The sequence below is a fragment of the Heliconius melpomene genome, chromosome 10 (assembly GCF_056956725.1).
Source record: "Heliconius melpomene rosina isolate 202511_hmr_F chromosome 10, ASM5695672v1, whole genome shotgun sequence".
NCBI classification, from domain to species: Eukaryota; Metazoa; Arthropoda; class Insecta; order Lepidoptera; family Nymphalidae; genus Heliconius; species Heliconius melpomene.
This window is the reverse complement of record NC_140398.1, coordinates 3,526,251-3,541,361: the sequence shown is the minus strand read 5'-3', so window position 1 is coordinate 3,541,361 and position 15,111 is coordinate 3,526,251. Positions and strand designations below refer to the sequence as shown.

Sequence of the window (15,111 nt, the reverse complement as noted above, 5' to 3'; positions counted from 1 at the left end):
CACAGGACCTTGTATTAGAGGGGTATCAAATCTCGAGTTCTCAAGTAGCTCGTGAAATGTGCAATCGTGATTGCCGACGTGTGAAGCGTGGCGACGGCGGACGGCGGACAGCGGACGGCGGTAGGTGCTATGTTCTTTTTGTTTATATAACCAAACTTTAATGTGCTCTAATGTTGTTTTGCTTCACTAGTACATACTACATGGAGAACGTATGGAGAAAAAAGCTGTGATGAGTTATATAATATTTTAATGACTTCAATCTGGACATATCTTCCGCTTTTAACGGAATTAATATAGAGAACCCAATGCATTTTTTTATACCCAACGGGATCAGAATGTTTGGTTTGTTTAGATTGTATGTACAGATTTCTAAGTGTTTCTTCAATTATTTTGCGGAATTGTAATAAAATAGATAATATTCTTAATTTCACTTAAACGTATATGTTAACATACCTGCCTGTTAATTTTGCTTATTCTATTACAACATTAAATATAATATTATCTTATAGATATATATCGCTTTCGTATTAAACCATTATAGGTTAGATACGACAAGCTGACGCTATGAATTATAAGAAGACAAAAAACATACTTAAATGAAAGATATATCAACATAATGTTAAGAATGCAGGAGCAATCTACTCGTAACAACATTCACTGAGGAGGCTCGCCTACAAATCATCAATCTATGCCGTGAATATCCAGTAACAGAAGTGGCGCAATTCACTTTACTTACTATGTTATTAGATATTTTTAATTTTAAAATATACATACTGTAAAGTTAATACATATCTACATACGTACATAATGTTCTATAATAATTACAAGTGGATGTAATATTCTTACAGGATATCAATACTCGTCCTACGGCCGGCCATTGTGGCGCAGGTGCACTACTGCGACTGTGAATGAGACAAGTTCTAGGTTCAATTTCCACTTGAGGAATTTGAATGAAATATTTATTATTTTTATTTTCTCGCTCTGGTAACGAGGCAAAGCGCGTCGTTCAGTTCCGCGAATCAACACGCAATGCGTCCAGTATTCGGCGGAAAATATGAAATAGAGTGACTTAAAAACTAGGTTCCCTCTTCCTACCCTGCTGGATGCGCAGGCTACAGCGTGAAGTTAAGAAAAATATCAATACACTTCTGGTACTATTTGAATTAATAACAAACAAAGCTTATCTAAAGCTACTGCACGTAGAAAACTGAAACTAGGTATGTAACCTACAAGGAACTACAAGCTTAAGAGAATATTTTTCAATGTTTATATGACAACCAGAAGGAATAGCATCTTAAATGTTAGGGTCATAAAACCTACGCAAGCGGCACCAGCACATATAACAGTAAAAGTATGGTCTGATCGATATTTATGTACATATGTAGATAGCAATCTATTTTTCGTCAATTTAAAACATATTACTACTATACGTTTAGATATACTACGTAAATAAGATCAAACTTAATTGAGAACAATAAATATAAATTTCTGAATTAAACCTACAACATTGACAACTTAATTGCTCTATAATAGTGTAAAGCTTTATCAACGACACAATAAATATGTTAAAGATTTTTTTTAAAGTAAATCATAACTTTTAATTCTTGAAAGTATATAAGTATAGCAAAAAACTGTAATATAATAATAAACATAAATATTTAACAAAATAAACTATACATATATTTTAAAACACTTTTACACACGGTTTATTATTTTAAATATGTTTAAATTTGCTTTGGAGTAAGGCAACGAAACCAAGCTCTCATTACAAATATGCAAAAATTTAAAAATAAAAACCATAGTGTGCAAATTTCTGGCAAATCTGATACAATTTAGTTTAAAATTCATGTTTATTCTCGTATATTTTGCGTAATCATTTAATATTTTTACTTTTCGCACCACATTTCTTATTTGCATTTTTCGATTGCGTTAAAGTTAAAAAGTGTATCAAGTTAACGTTATATAAATGTACTGACGTATAAAAGTAAAAGTAATTAGGTTATATGTATATTATTTGAAGAAATTATAAGAAATTGTGTATAAAGGTCTAAAACTACGTTTTATTACTTAATACTAACACCGTTGTAGTGCAGGGGCTATACGCGACGGTTGTGGGTTCAATTTCCTTTCGAGAGATGAAATAACAAATATTTTGATTTCCTCCTCCCAGGTTCCCTCTACCTACCAGTAGGGTAGGTAGAAGAAACTTATTTAGCTTCTATTAAAGAATTTCTACAAATTCTATTAAAAGGGAATACAATTGTTTTACATCAGATCACCATATATATTAGTAAACTAAGTAAAGTATCGCTTCTTATTACAAAACTATCAACATCTTACAAATATAGAATTTAAGCTTTTAAAAGTAAGAGTACTGATTTTATTTAATTGTTTTACGACAATATTTTCTTACACTCAGTGTTTTAATCCTCAAAATCTCTTTTTTTAAACAACAAATGGTAATTCAGCTCAGTTTCGAATTTATTCAGAAAAAAATTGGTTCCAGCTTAAATATATTTTTTAACAATCTCAATTAAAATTCTCATTATTATTAGACGACCTTCACTCAAACATAAGTTACGTTAAGTACAGATATAAAAATTAAAAAGCATTTCAACACAGCAATTGAGAAACGAGCGCGTAAAGTTAACGTTCGTAACGTAAGTATAATGTTTTGTGGGCGGTCTACATGTACCGTAGTATATTACCCAATTATCACCTTTTTAACTAAAATTCTTGTTTGGAATTTACACAGTCACTTCCTTGTAGACGACTGCTGTAAGAGATATGAAACACTGATAGAGTTCTATTATGTAGTGCTATATCCCTAGCGTAGTCAGAGAGAGGAAAGCGCTACGGTCTCTGCCTCTTTCGCCTCGTCCACTGTCATCAACCACTTCATACATGGGCAGGTATTATCCGTAATTCGATTAAAGCAATCGAGTATCTAAATTGTTTTGATTATCACTCGTTTCTCCAAAATAATATGTTACTTGACTTACTTTTACCTGGTTTTAATTAAAAAAAATCGTCTGTATTCTATAAACGCTTTAAGCAACGCTCCTTAATTGAAAAGTGGAATTAAATGTTGCATAAAATTTGAATGTATGTTATATAATATTTAATCTCTTAACTATATTCCTGACGAAATTTTACTTATGGTGGGTGACTCAGAACCAAGTCACGATTCAATTAAATATTTATATTTTCAAAATAGATATCTATTTTGTATAATGATAGTTGCTATAAAATTACATAGAATATTTTCTCTAAAGAAAGATATTTCCTTTATCTACTTATGGTATGGCAATGAAATTGCCATAAAAAGATAACTATGTTTTATTTATATCAAAAATAATTTGAATTCCTACATAAAACTGTAACCTAATAATTCATCTATATTAAGTTGAATTTGTCATTATTTTCATTTTAAAGAATAAATACTTTTTACAATTTTTAAGACTTTAGAAAATATTTTAAATTAAGAATTCGTTTAGACAGTAATTGACAAAACAATGCGTTTATTTCATTAATAATCTAAATTTCGTGTACAATGCACATGAAATAAATTTTTATGTTTTTTATTTTTTTATGGTAATTTTATTGGTCTAAAAATTTAAGTGTGTCAATTTAGACTCAAAATTTTTGTATTATAACTAAGTTTTAGGCTCAAAATTTATTGTAAATATCAAAATGAGGGAAATAGTCCATATTCAGGCAGGACAATGCGGCAACCAGATTGGAGAAAAGGTATTATAAGTGTTTATAGTACAACGTCGATATTATATATTATTATATTTAAGCACAAAAATGGCAGTCCTGAACACGTAAATAACATTTTAAAATATTATAATACGGTTTAATTTTTGTTTTAGTTCTGGGAAGTCATATCAGACGAGCATGGCATTGACGCAACCGGAGCTTACCACGGAGATAGTAATTTACAACTTGAACGCATCAATGTTTACTACAACGAAGCGTCTAACGGCAAATATGTACCCCGAGCAGTTCTCGTCGACTTAGAGCCTGCTACTATGGACTCTGTACGATCAGGCCCAATTGGACAAATATTTCGACCAGATAATTTTGTATTTGGACAATCCGGTGCCGGCAATAACTGGGCTAAAGGTCACTACACGGAAGGAGCTGAAATTGTGGATTCAGTACTCGATGTGGTGAGAAAAGAAGCTGAAGATTGTGATTGCTTGCAAGGTTTCCAGTTGACACATTCCTTAGGAGGTGGCACTGGATCTGGTATGGGTACATTACTTATATCTAAAATCAGGGAAGAATATCCTGATAGAATCATGAACACATTTTCAGTAGTACCCAGCCCGAAGGTATCCGACACAGTAGTTGAACCTTATAATGCAACATTATCAGTTCACCAACTAGTGGAATACACAGACGAGACATTTTGTATAGATAATGAAGCGTTATATGACATTTGCTTCCGGACTCTCAAAATTACCCCCACATATGGGGACTTGAATCATTTAGTTTCAGCAACAATGTCAGGGGTTACCACTTGTCTCCGTTTTCCTGGTCAGTTAAATGCAGATTTACGAAAATTGGCAGTAAATATGGTGCCTTTTCCGCGATTACATTTCTTCATACCTGGATTCGCACCTCTTACGTCTAAAGGATGTCCACAGTACCGAGCTCTATCTGTACCGGAGCTAACAAGAGAGATGTTTGATGCCAGGAACATGCTTGCAGCGTGTGATCCTCGCCATGGACGATATCTTACTGTAGCTGCAGTATTCCGCGGACATTTGTCAATGAAAGAAGTAGATGAACATATGCTTAATATACAGAATAAGAATAGTGGATACTTTGTAGAATGGATCCCGAATAACGTTAAAACGGCTGTTTGCGATATACCTCCACGAGGTCTTAACATGTCCGCTACAGTGATAGTGAATACAACAGCAATTCAAGAGCTTTTCAAAAGGATATCTGAGCAATTTGCAGCCATGTTCAGGCGGAAAGCCTTTCTTCATTGGTACACAGATGAGGGTATGGATGAGATGGAATTTACAGAGGCTGAAGGCAATATGAATGATCTCGTCTCTGAATACCAACAGTGGCAAGAAGCTACAGCCGACGATGAAGGTGAATTCGATGAAGAAATAGAAGAGCAATAACACATATTTTATGTACTTTTATAATGTTTTGTAATAGTCTGTTTCTTTAATAAATAGTTTTTATTTGTGGTAATTTATTGTTATTAATATACTATACAAAAATTATTGAAAATAAATAAATACGCCTATACATATTTACTTAAATAATGGGTAATTACTAAGTTATGAACAACACTGAATAATTATTACACGCGTTATGTGAGCTTAAATTGTAGCCTATTATATTATTATCTATATATCATGTAGATACATAAAATATGATATTATATAATACAATTCTGCTCTACATTCTTGTATTTGGAATCCATTGTCACAAATACTCGATACATTTTCAACTTCACGCTGCACGTGACTTCACTGCCGCATGTAGACAGGGTAGGCAGAGGGAACCTAGTGTCAAGATACTCCGCTCACCACTTTCCGCCGAATTCTGGTGTTCAGAGGCGGAATTCAACGCGCGTTTGCCTCACATAGAACAACCAGAGCGAAGAATGAAAATAATAAATATTTCATTTCCTCTTGTAGGAATAGAACCCACAACTTGACTCGTTTACCGCGCCACAACTGGCTTCATTACACTTAATTATAATAATATTAATTCATTATCAATATTAAGTTTAAATTACAAGACCTTAATCTGTACTTTACATAACAATATTATTACAGTACCAATTATGTAAGGCTCTTTGCAAATTACTCGTACTTAATAACCGATAAAAATACGTATATACTTAAATATACTTTACACTATATTATTCATTAGAACTTATTTATAACGAGAAATAACTTAAAATCATGTTTTGTAACATAAACACAACATATATTACTAAAAGTACCCTAAATAATTTAGTATCCTATTGACATATAAACCAAAAATTGTAAAAATATTGATTTGAAAATGTATAACTTTTTTATTATTTTATTGTAAAACTTAACTTTTAAGCTATCAAAAAAAATATTTTATAATATCTTATAAATAATTATCATTAACCCTACTGAAATACTTTTATGATTTAAAAGGGTTTCCTAAATATTTATTTCTGCTTGTTATAAAAACCCTAAAAAATATCTATACAATCTAAATTCAATTACAATGATATTCAATGTAAGTAATTTATTAAAAGGAAAAATATAGTTTGCTTCAGCCAGATCCGTTTAGTTACTTGAGCTATTTTGATACCCGCCCAGTCATTCATGAACACCTATACCATTTACTTGGAATTAGGTTAGAGCTAATAGATGCCGGATTTACCTACTTTTGTATTTTTTGTTATTGTAGTTATTTTTATGTCATTAATCAATTTTAATAAAAAAAAACAAGTTAAAGCTGAGTTTATTACTGTTTCTTATTGATGGCTTTAGATTTATTGTTATAAAAAGACGCCATTTACTCCATATATCATTTTATCTGAACTTAGTTATGCAAATAATACATACATATATTAAATATATAGGTGCATCAGTTTATCTAAACATCCCATAGATTACAGCAGCCTCGCTCGAAATTATTAGATTTTTCCATCTTAATGGTAAAATTAAAGGTAAGTTGGCTCTACCTAGTTATTAAAACGCGTCTCCAAGCTTAACGAACATATGTCGGCAGATAAAGACAGTTTAGAAATCACCGTCAGATTATAAAGTGGGAACTACGCAACGACATACAAATAAAATCAATAGTATTTCTAAACGTTGCATGTTCGAGTTGCATTTGAAATATAGTTAGCATGTATTAAAAACATTTGAAGTCAGTTTACTAAATAATAATTAATTATACAAAAATGCACTCATTTTAGTTAACACATTTTATTTAAAATGTGTACATGAGGTATTGGTACAGAATGAAAAAATCTTTAGTTGATTATTTTTTTATTATATGGGACAAAATTAAGAAAATACGAAGTTGTTGAGGCTTCTCTAACTAGAGAATATTGTGTTTCCAAAGTTCAATAAAATATAAGCAATTAATAATAAATATAGTATAGTTAAATACAGCTTACTGGCCGTATTGCTCTTTAATATTGAATAATATGAACATGTATAAATAGAATCCTGTACATTTTTAAACTAGCCAGGCCAGGTGATATTAATAATTGTGTTTTTCATAAAATATATTCCAATTATCTCTCTTTGTGACATACGTAAGTACTACTACTACTAACTATCATTTAACATAATATTATATAGGTATTTCATAAATAAAACTTAAATTCGCTTTTATAAAAAGATGATAGAGCAACATCTACATTATTTACATACAAGTGTGCGCACCGTATAACATTGTGGTCAACGAATTTTTTATTATATTACCAAATTTAAAATAAAAACTGTGCGTCTATTAAAAAACAGTCTCGTTCAATAATTGCATTCAATAGAATGTCTCACTAAAGAAATATGTGAATTTAAGACGACAAATAGAAAAAGAAACTTAATTGTATTCCGATCATGACCAAAACGGGTTTTGGTGAAATTGTGAGAACAAAAGAAAAGCAAAAACATTATGTTTCTAAACAAATAAATGCGAGATCACACGAGATAGGAGAAGGTTATCACTTAATTAAAACTATTAATTGGCCATTTGGGCCGTTTAATGACTTTAATTACGATCTATAGTATTATGCAAGTACCAGCCAAACGTTGGATTCGTAAATCTATAGGGACTTTAGTAAAATCGTAACGGATCGATGTCTTTACATGGTCATTCAATTCGTAATGCCTCTAGAATTCAGGGGAAAAAGGGGTACGATGTCTACAACCTACATACTAGGTTCCCCCTGCCTACCCTACTATTTGCGGGATACAGCGACAAAAAACGTGAGTATGCTATTATCAGACGGTGTTAATTACACACTTAGTATCCAATCTAACGTAACAAATGTTTACATAACTGCAGTATGCATACGTTTCTGGCGGCATCCAAACTTGTTATACAAATATAATGATGACTAAATGAGATTAGCAAAAAGATCTATGATGGAAAAGTGAGCGGTAAGAGAGGTAGGGGGAGACCTCGGTTGACCTTCGAAAACACAGTATCGAAAATACTGGAGGAAGGTCACGTAAAAATCATGAGGACCTCCCTGAGGGCATGTATGAAGAGGTTGTTGACAGTGGACGAGGCGAAAGAGGTATGTAGAGACCGTATGGCGCTACGTTCTCTCTGACTACCCCGCCAGGGATAAAGCGTGAGTGTTACACACTCACTGCACCTCCTCTTTTGTCTACGAAATACTAATGTTAAAAAAAATATTGAAAGAGCCTTCGAACAGTTAATGTTATTAGTTCACATTTTAAAAGGTCCTAAGGGTACATTCTAGGGAGTCTACACTCGGGTTGCGCACAGTAAATCCGTGTAAATAGAACATTAAGATGTTTCTTCTCATTAAAATAAGTTGTAATCAAAAATTAAAATAAACGTTTATTAAATATATAGTATACTAGCGGACGCGCGCAGCTTCGCTTGCGTAATTAGGGGTGAATTCTAATAAACCACGAAACATGTATTCAATGAAATATTTTTAAGAGTCTAAATTTCAAATTTTATAAAAATCGGTGGCGATTTAAAGATTTTTCCATACAAACTTTCAACCCCTTATTTGCACCCTTAGGGGGTGAATTCTAGAAAACCATGAAACACATGTTCAATTAAATACTTTTGAGAGTCTGAATTTAAAATTTTATAAAAATTGGTGCCGATTTAAAAAAAAATCTATACAAACTTTCAACCCCTTATTTGCACCCTTAGGGGGAGAATTCTAGAAAACGATGAAACACGTGTTCAATTAAATACTTTTAAAAATCTGAATTTCAAATTTTATAAATTCGGTGCCAATTTAATTTTTTTTCCATACAAACTTTCAACCCCTATTTCTCCCCTATAGGGTTAAAATTTCTCAAAATCCCTTCTTAGTGGATGTCCAGATTACGAAAATAAACATCTTTAAAAATTTCACGTTTCTACCATCAGTGGTTACGGCTGTGCGTGCGTCTTACCTCAGTCAGTGAGGACAAGTCCTTTTATATATATAGATTAATGAAGCACCATGTAATAAATATTTCAAATATACACTGTTTCTTATATTTGAAGAAATTCAAAATTTTGCCAAAAAATATTTATGGTAAGTAAAGATTTTTAATAATTTAAAATATTCCTCATTGCAAATTGCAATTATATGTAAGTATATTTTAATACGTGCGCTGTATAATATAAGCTTACCTAACATCATCACCGGAAGATGAGTTATGAAACTGTGGTATTACTCAAATTTTATGTTCTTGGTTAAGATTTTTTAAATTTCTCAAATTAAATGTTAATTAAAAAATTATAATTGTTTTTTTTTTTTCTATATATATTTGAAAAACTACTAGTCAACTGCTACAGTGGTATGCCTTGTAGAGCAACACATCTACACACCTAAGACGTCTTAGAAAAAAATCAAAGTATGCATTACTTCAAATATCTACCTAATTTCCAAAAGCCTGATAGTATATTAGAGGCCAGTTGTAGCACAGTGGCACGAGCCTGTGATTGTAAACGCGACAGGTTATAGGATCGATTCCCACTCGAAGAAATTAATATTAATATTTAATATTTAATATTTTCTTCGCTCTGGGGTCCAGGCAAAAATGTGACATTGACTTTCACCACTCAACACACAAAGCCTCCAGAATTATAAGGAAATTGGGAAGTGGAGTGTCTCAACACTAGGCTCCTTTTGCCTATATGCGGGAAATATTTTATATACATATAATGTTAAATTAATCAAGTTTCATATGTAATCACATCGCTGTAAACGAATTGTCGTAGAAAGTGTTATGCGGACGGCCGCCGCTAATGATGTTGCTGCAATCAGCTGATTGTTATATTAGAGTAGGGAAATTATCTTTTTTATACAAGTATACATAATTTTCTCCAATAGATAAATATGTAAATATATTATGATTATAACTTTGCACCTATACACAATTTTTATCTATTTTTAAAGTATTGGTAACATAAGCCAAGCTGTATCCCATACACAGCAGAGTAGATAGAGGGGACCTAGTGTTAACACACTCCGTTCTCCAATTTCCGCCGACTTTTTCGTGGCATTGCGTGTTGAGTCGCCTTGGTGCCTGAGCGAAGAAATGAAAATATTAAGAAATAATAATTAATTCCTTCGAATGATCGAATTCGGGGATCGAACCCACGACCTGTGTTGTACAATGACACCCTTGTACCCCTGCGATGATGCACGACGGTCTCAAATCATTGATAATTAACATTAAAACAACATAAACTATCGAGTTATACATGCGTTTACATATGAATGCACTCTTGTAACTCGAAAACTGCTACCATATCATAAAATATAATTTAAAAATAATTTTAAATACACGTAAGTGCCTCTCACCAATTTCATTACGTATATTAAATTATATATCGCTTATTTAGTTAGAAACAAACGCGCTCTACTTTCACGAGTTAATGTCTAACTATTGAAATATAATCTAACGAACGAATAGAAGTATTGTTACTCGATACGTATTACAGCATCCGATTGAGATACGATACTGCTTATTCCGGGATCGATTACAATGAAAAATTAAATTAAATATTATTTAGATATTAATTACTTGCGAATGAAAGTCCGTCTAAGGAATTGCTACAAAAATGTTACAAGAATCATCGTCAAGTTAACTATAAATTATAAAAGATAGAACCGTGTGAGTATGTGAGATAGCCGAAACCAAAATAAAAAGTTCATGAGGCATATGTGTTAAGTGGCGGAATTCAACGCCGCGCTTTGCCTCGACACCACAACGAAGAAATGAAAACATAAATTTAGAAAAATGTTTCATTTTCTCGAGTGGAAATCGAACCCACAACTGTCGCATTACTGTCACACCCTTGTGCCCCTGGGCCACGAAGGCTTCTTATTACTATGATATAAATAAATAGATATTCTTTATATACACTTTTTATATTAATGCAACATTTGAACATAATAGATAGTATCATTTGTTTCCAAAATTATAAGTTACGCGTAACATCTAATGAACATCCGCTCTAATTTGCTTTAGCTGGAACTAATTCGATGGTAGAACAACCTTGCGAATCTCATCAAAATTTTAAACTTATATATGAGCTTTATTGTAAGAGACATAAAGTTTAAATTTAATTAAATACTTCTTATATTTGTGATGTAAGCGAAATTCTTTTAGCGAACACGCACAACAATTACAGACGTACGTTGATAACTGAAGCCTAATACAAATGTGCATGCTAATGGGTAAAAGTACAACAATTTTCTCTATAAATTGTATGTAATACAAATTAAACTAACAGATATTATTTAAGAAAAAAAAAAACAAAAAAATATATGAAATTAAAAAAATTATAATAAGTATATCTACCATTATAAAAAGCCTATTCTCAAACGCCATTTAAAGATGAAAGCAAGTTAGTTGAAATAGAGCAGAGTACAAAGCGAGGGTGAACAATGTCTTGCGCGCGCCAATCAGGGGCCGGGTGGAAACTTCAGCAGGATTCAATTAAACTTGAGCCCGCCCTTATCTGATGCTCCGTAGCTACGTAACGAGATCCTATAGGGTTGGTTCTTGTATAAATTTTTATTTCAATTTTATAGATATTTAAAAGATATAAATATGAAAGGACTGGCAACTATTGCCTTCGTCAATATAAAAAAAACCTAAAGAAGTGTAAGATCTGATAAAAATTAGAATAACCAATAAAAACGATTAACAAGTAGTATACAATATAATAGACTAAATATAATAAGAATTTATTTAATTCAAATTCATCGTCAATTTCGTGTGAATAAAATATCTAACTACAAAACACAATTAACTTCTGTATTCATGTTATTGTAGTAGGATATAGTTATGTATATTTGAGTGAACATAGGTATATATTAAATTAAATTTCTGACAGTAAAAGAGACGGATTTGAGGTCGATTCCCACTCCGGGGGAATGAAATATTTTCATTTCCTCGCCCGGGAAGAGCTCAGGCTGCGTCGAATTCCATTCAACACGCAAGGTATCAAAAATTTGAGCCGGAAATGGAGTCTTAACTCTGCCTAACCTGCGATATGCGGGATACAGCGTGAAACAAATTTGATTGAAAACTTATAAAATTAAATACAATATCAAAATATTGTATATCAACCCTAATGTAAGCAATAATGTCTAAAGCCCCAATCTCTGAAAGCGGAGCGTCAAGCGAAACTCGTAAGTCTCGTAACCGCTAAGCCGAACCTGTGACGTTATCGCCTTAAGGTCCAAACAGACTTAAGTATATGCCAAACTCCCCCTAAAATAATACATCCCTTAGTAAATAACCACTTACTTTAATATAAGGGCTACATAATATTTGTATAAAAATTTTGGGGTAGAATACATATGTAACGATGGATTTTTCATTTTTTTGATTGGTTAAGAATAAGTAATTACAATTTATTTTTCAATACAAACATTTATTGTTTGGTAGGTACGCAATAGTAAATATGAAAATTATAAGTATTATATAAATGTAAATTTAATATTACATATAAGCAATTACCTAATAAATAGAATAATTTATAATTCGAATGTACAAGTGTATACTTATAAAAAATTAAAGTTACGAAAATAAAAATAATAGCCAGCCAGCGTTAAGTAAAGTTTGTTCTGGATCTCGCTTGGTTTTTGGGGCTTCCCTTGCTATTTACTATTATAGATTTTTCGCGAATTCGATATCTATACAGGAAAATGTAATTTTTCTCTAATTATTATAGTATGTATATAAGTACTAGATACCTAATTCAAAAGAAAGTATAGAAATACATAATATCATACAAAATATATTTAGTCATTGTCTATGCACATCTTCATTTTGAAAAAACGATAAAAAAATATCTTTCCATACTGTTGCTTTACATTACATTTTACAACAGACAATAAAATATTTAGTTTTTCAAAAATATCAATTATTAGATTTAATAAACATACATTTTATACCTATTGGATAACTACGTACTTTAAACTCCTACAACTTTGGTATCAACGAGACAATGCTAGTGGTCAATCATAATAGTAACGACGATATTAGGCGGTAACCCTCGAGGGAACAGCGCCGCTGTGACAAGCTTATCAGCGTCCCGCACTCCCGTCTTACGGTTTAGTTCAACCCATCAAATAATCTAACTTTAGTTATTAAGATAAATTACGTTGCTTATATAATAATACGAACTTAAAAACTTAAATTTACTTACCTCTATGCATCTACAGTATTTTTTAAATACGAATATACATAATTGAAACGTCAATAAAGCATTAATTAAAAACATTATCTCCTCATCGACAGTCACCGACTATCAAAAGTAAATTTAATATTTTCATTACTCACTAAAACCAATATTAAATTCGGATGCCATTTCCTCTAAAAGAGGCTTTCGGTTAAAAACCGCAATGTTAAGCTTGACTAAAAATTAAAGAAGCCTAAAGCAAAAACGTTTAAGCGAATTTGGTGTATTGTTTATTAAAATTCGCGTCTTTAAGGTTTATATTAACAAATATATTTTGGTTCAAAATGTGTTTGGAATGTGAAATCGAATGGGCGGGAAAAATGGAATACGATGACAGCACTGAGAGCCGTGATAGCGCGCTGAAAGCGTGGTGGGTGTTTTATAGGGTTGTGAATTGTGATAAAAATATTTTACTTTAACTATAGAAAACTTTAAAATATGTTCTATTTGACTGTTAATACTACTAAAATTGTATATTTATAGTATTTTAATAAAAATATAACATTATTTTCTCCGTGTATTCGTAGTATCCAGTTCTTGAACTGTGATACATCTGAAAACTAATGCTTAATTGTGAAAATAAATAACCTTTACTGATAACTAATATATTATGTTTTTTTTTTCATTCACATACATTGTGCACAAAAATGTCCCCGAACATTAGCGCCCTCACAGTCGTCGTTCCTCACAGGCAGCCACAAAGTGCTTGCATTTATTCAGGGACAGAGTACTACTTAAGTGGCATTCAATTATTTTTAACTTATCAATAAAAAATATTTTACACTGTCGCATCCTTATTATCATGCTAGGCTGTATCAACGTGGCGGTTGACTGGAAAAATTAAAAAACCCATATTGGCCCCGCGCGCTCAATTAACAGAGGGATTGTGGCTTGCGATGACAACGTCATTCAACTTACATTTATTCGCGCCTTCGTTTCACACGTGAATAAATCTTTTCATTATTTCAAAGTTAAAATAAATTTACGCAGAGAATATACTGATAGCTTTGTGGATAAATAAATATAGATTTGATAAATATATTTACATTTAAATAATATAATGCCTATTATAATATGGTTAATGAGTTATGTTTTATGATATATATTTAAATATTGTAAGCTTCAAAATCCATATTTCTTAGCTATTTAAGGAAGTTAATAAATTTTATAAATTATGACCCCAGAGCCAAACCAATCCAGACCGTCGTTATTTTATAAAGCCTGATACTTTCTGTGCGCATACACTCAATACCGGTAAGTGCTATTGGGGAATATGAGTCTTGTGTGGAGGTTACTTTGCAGGCAAAGCAGCAATTGGCAGGTATTAGGTAACTTAAACGGAAAAAAATAGTTCCTAACTTTCGTTCGCATTTTTATATTTTCTTGGGAATAATATCTATTAGAAATGACGTTGTCCATTACCAGACACTTAGTGTTGTTTTACCCCTTGCCAGCCACCTCTAATCTCTAATCAATTACAAACACCTAAGAGTGTAAAATGCTAAAGTTAGATATGTAACAGTATATATAATCTTACTAAAATAACTAAAAAAATCCCTGAATACACTTAACAGATACTAAATAAAAAAAGGGTGGCGGGTGAAGGCGTGCAGGGGCCGATAGTTATCAAATATAATAGTAACATGATACGGTTTATTTGAGAGACCTTATCAGTATATA

General features: G+C 31.7%; 1 pseudogene; it reads left to right on the top strand.

The window, feature by feature from the left end:
* Positions 1–3,872: 3,872 nt before the first annotated feature.
* Positions 3,873–5,208, top strand: LOC146535196 (tubulin beta-4B chain pseudogene; annotated as a pseudogene).
* Positions 5,209–15,111: the final 9,903 nt, after the last annotated feature.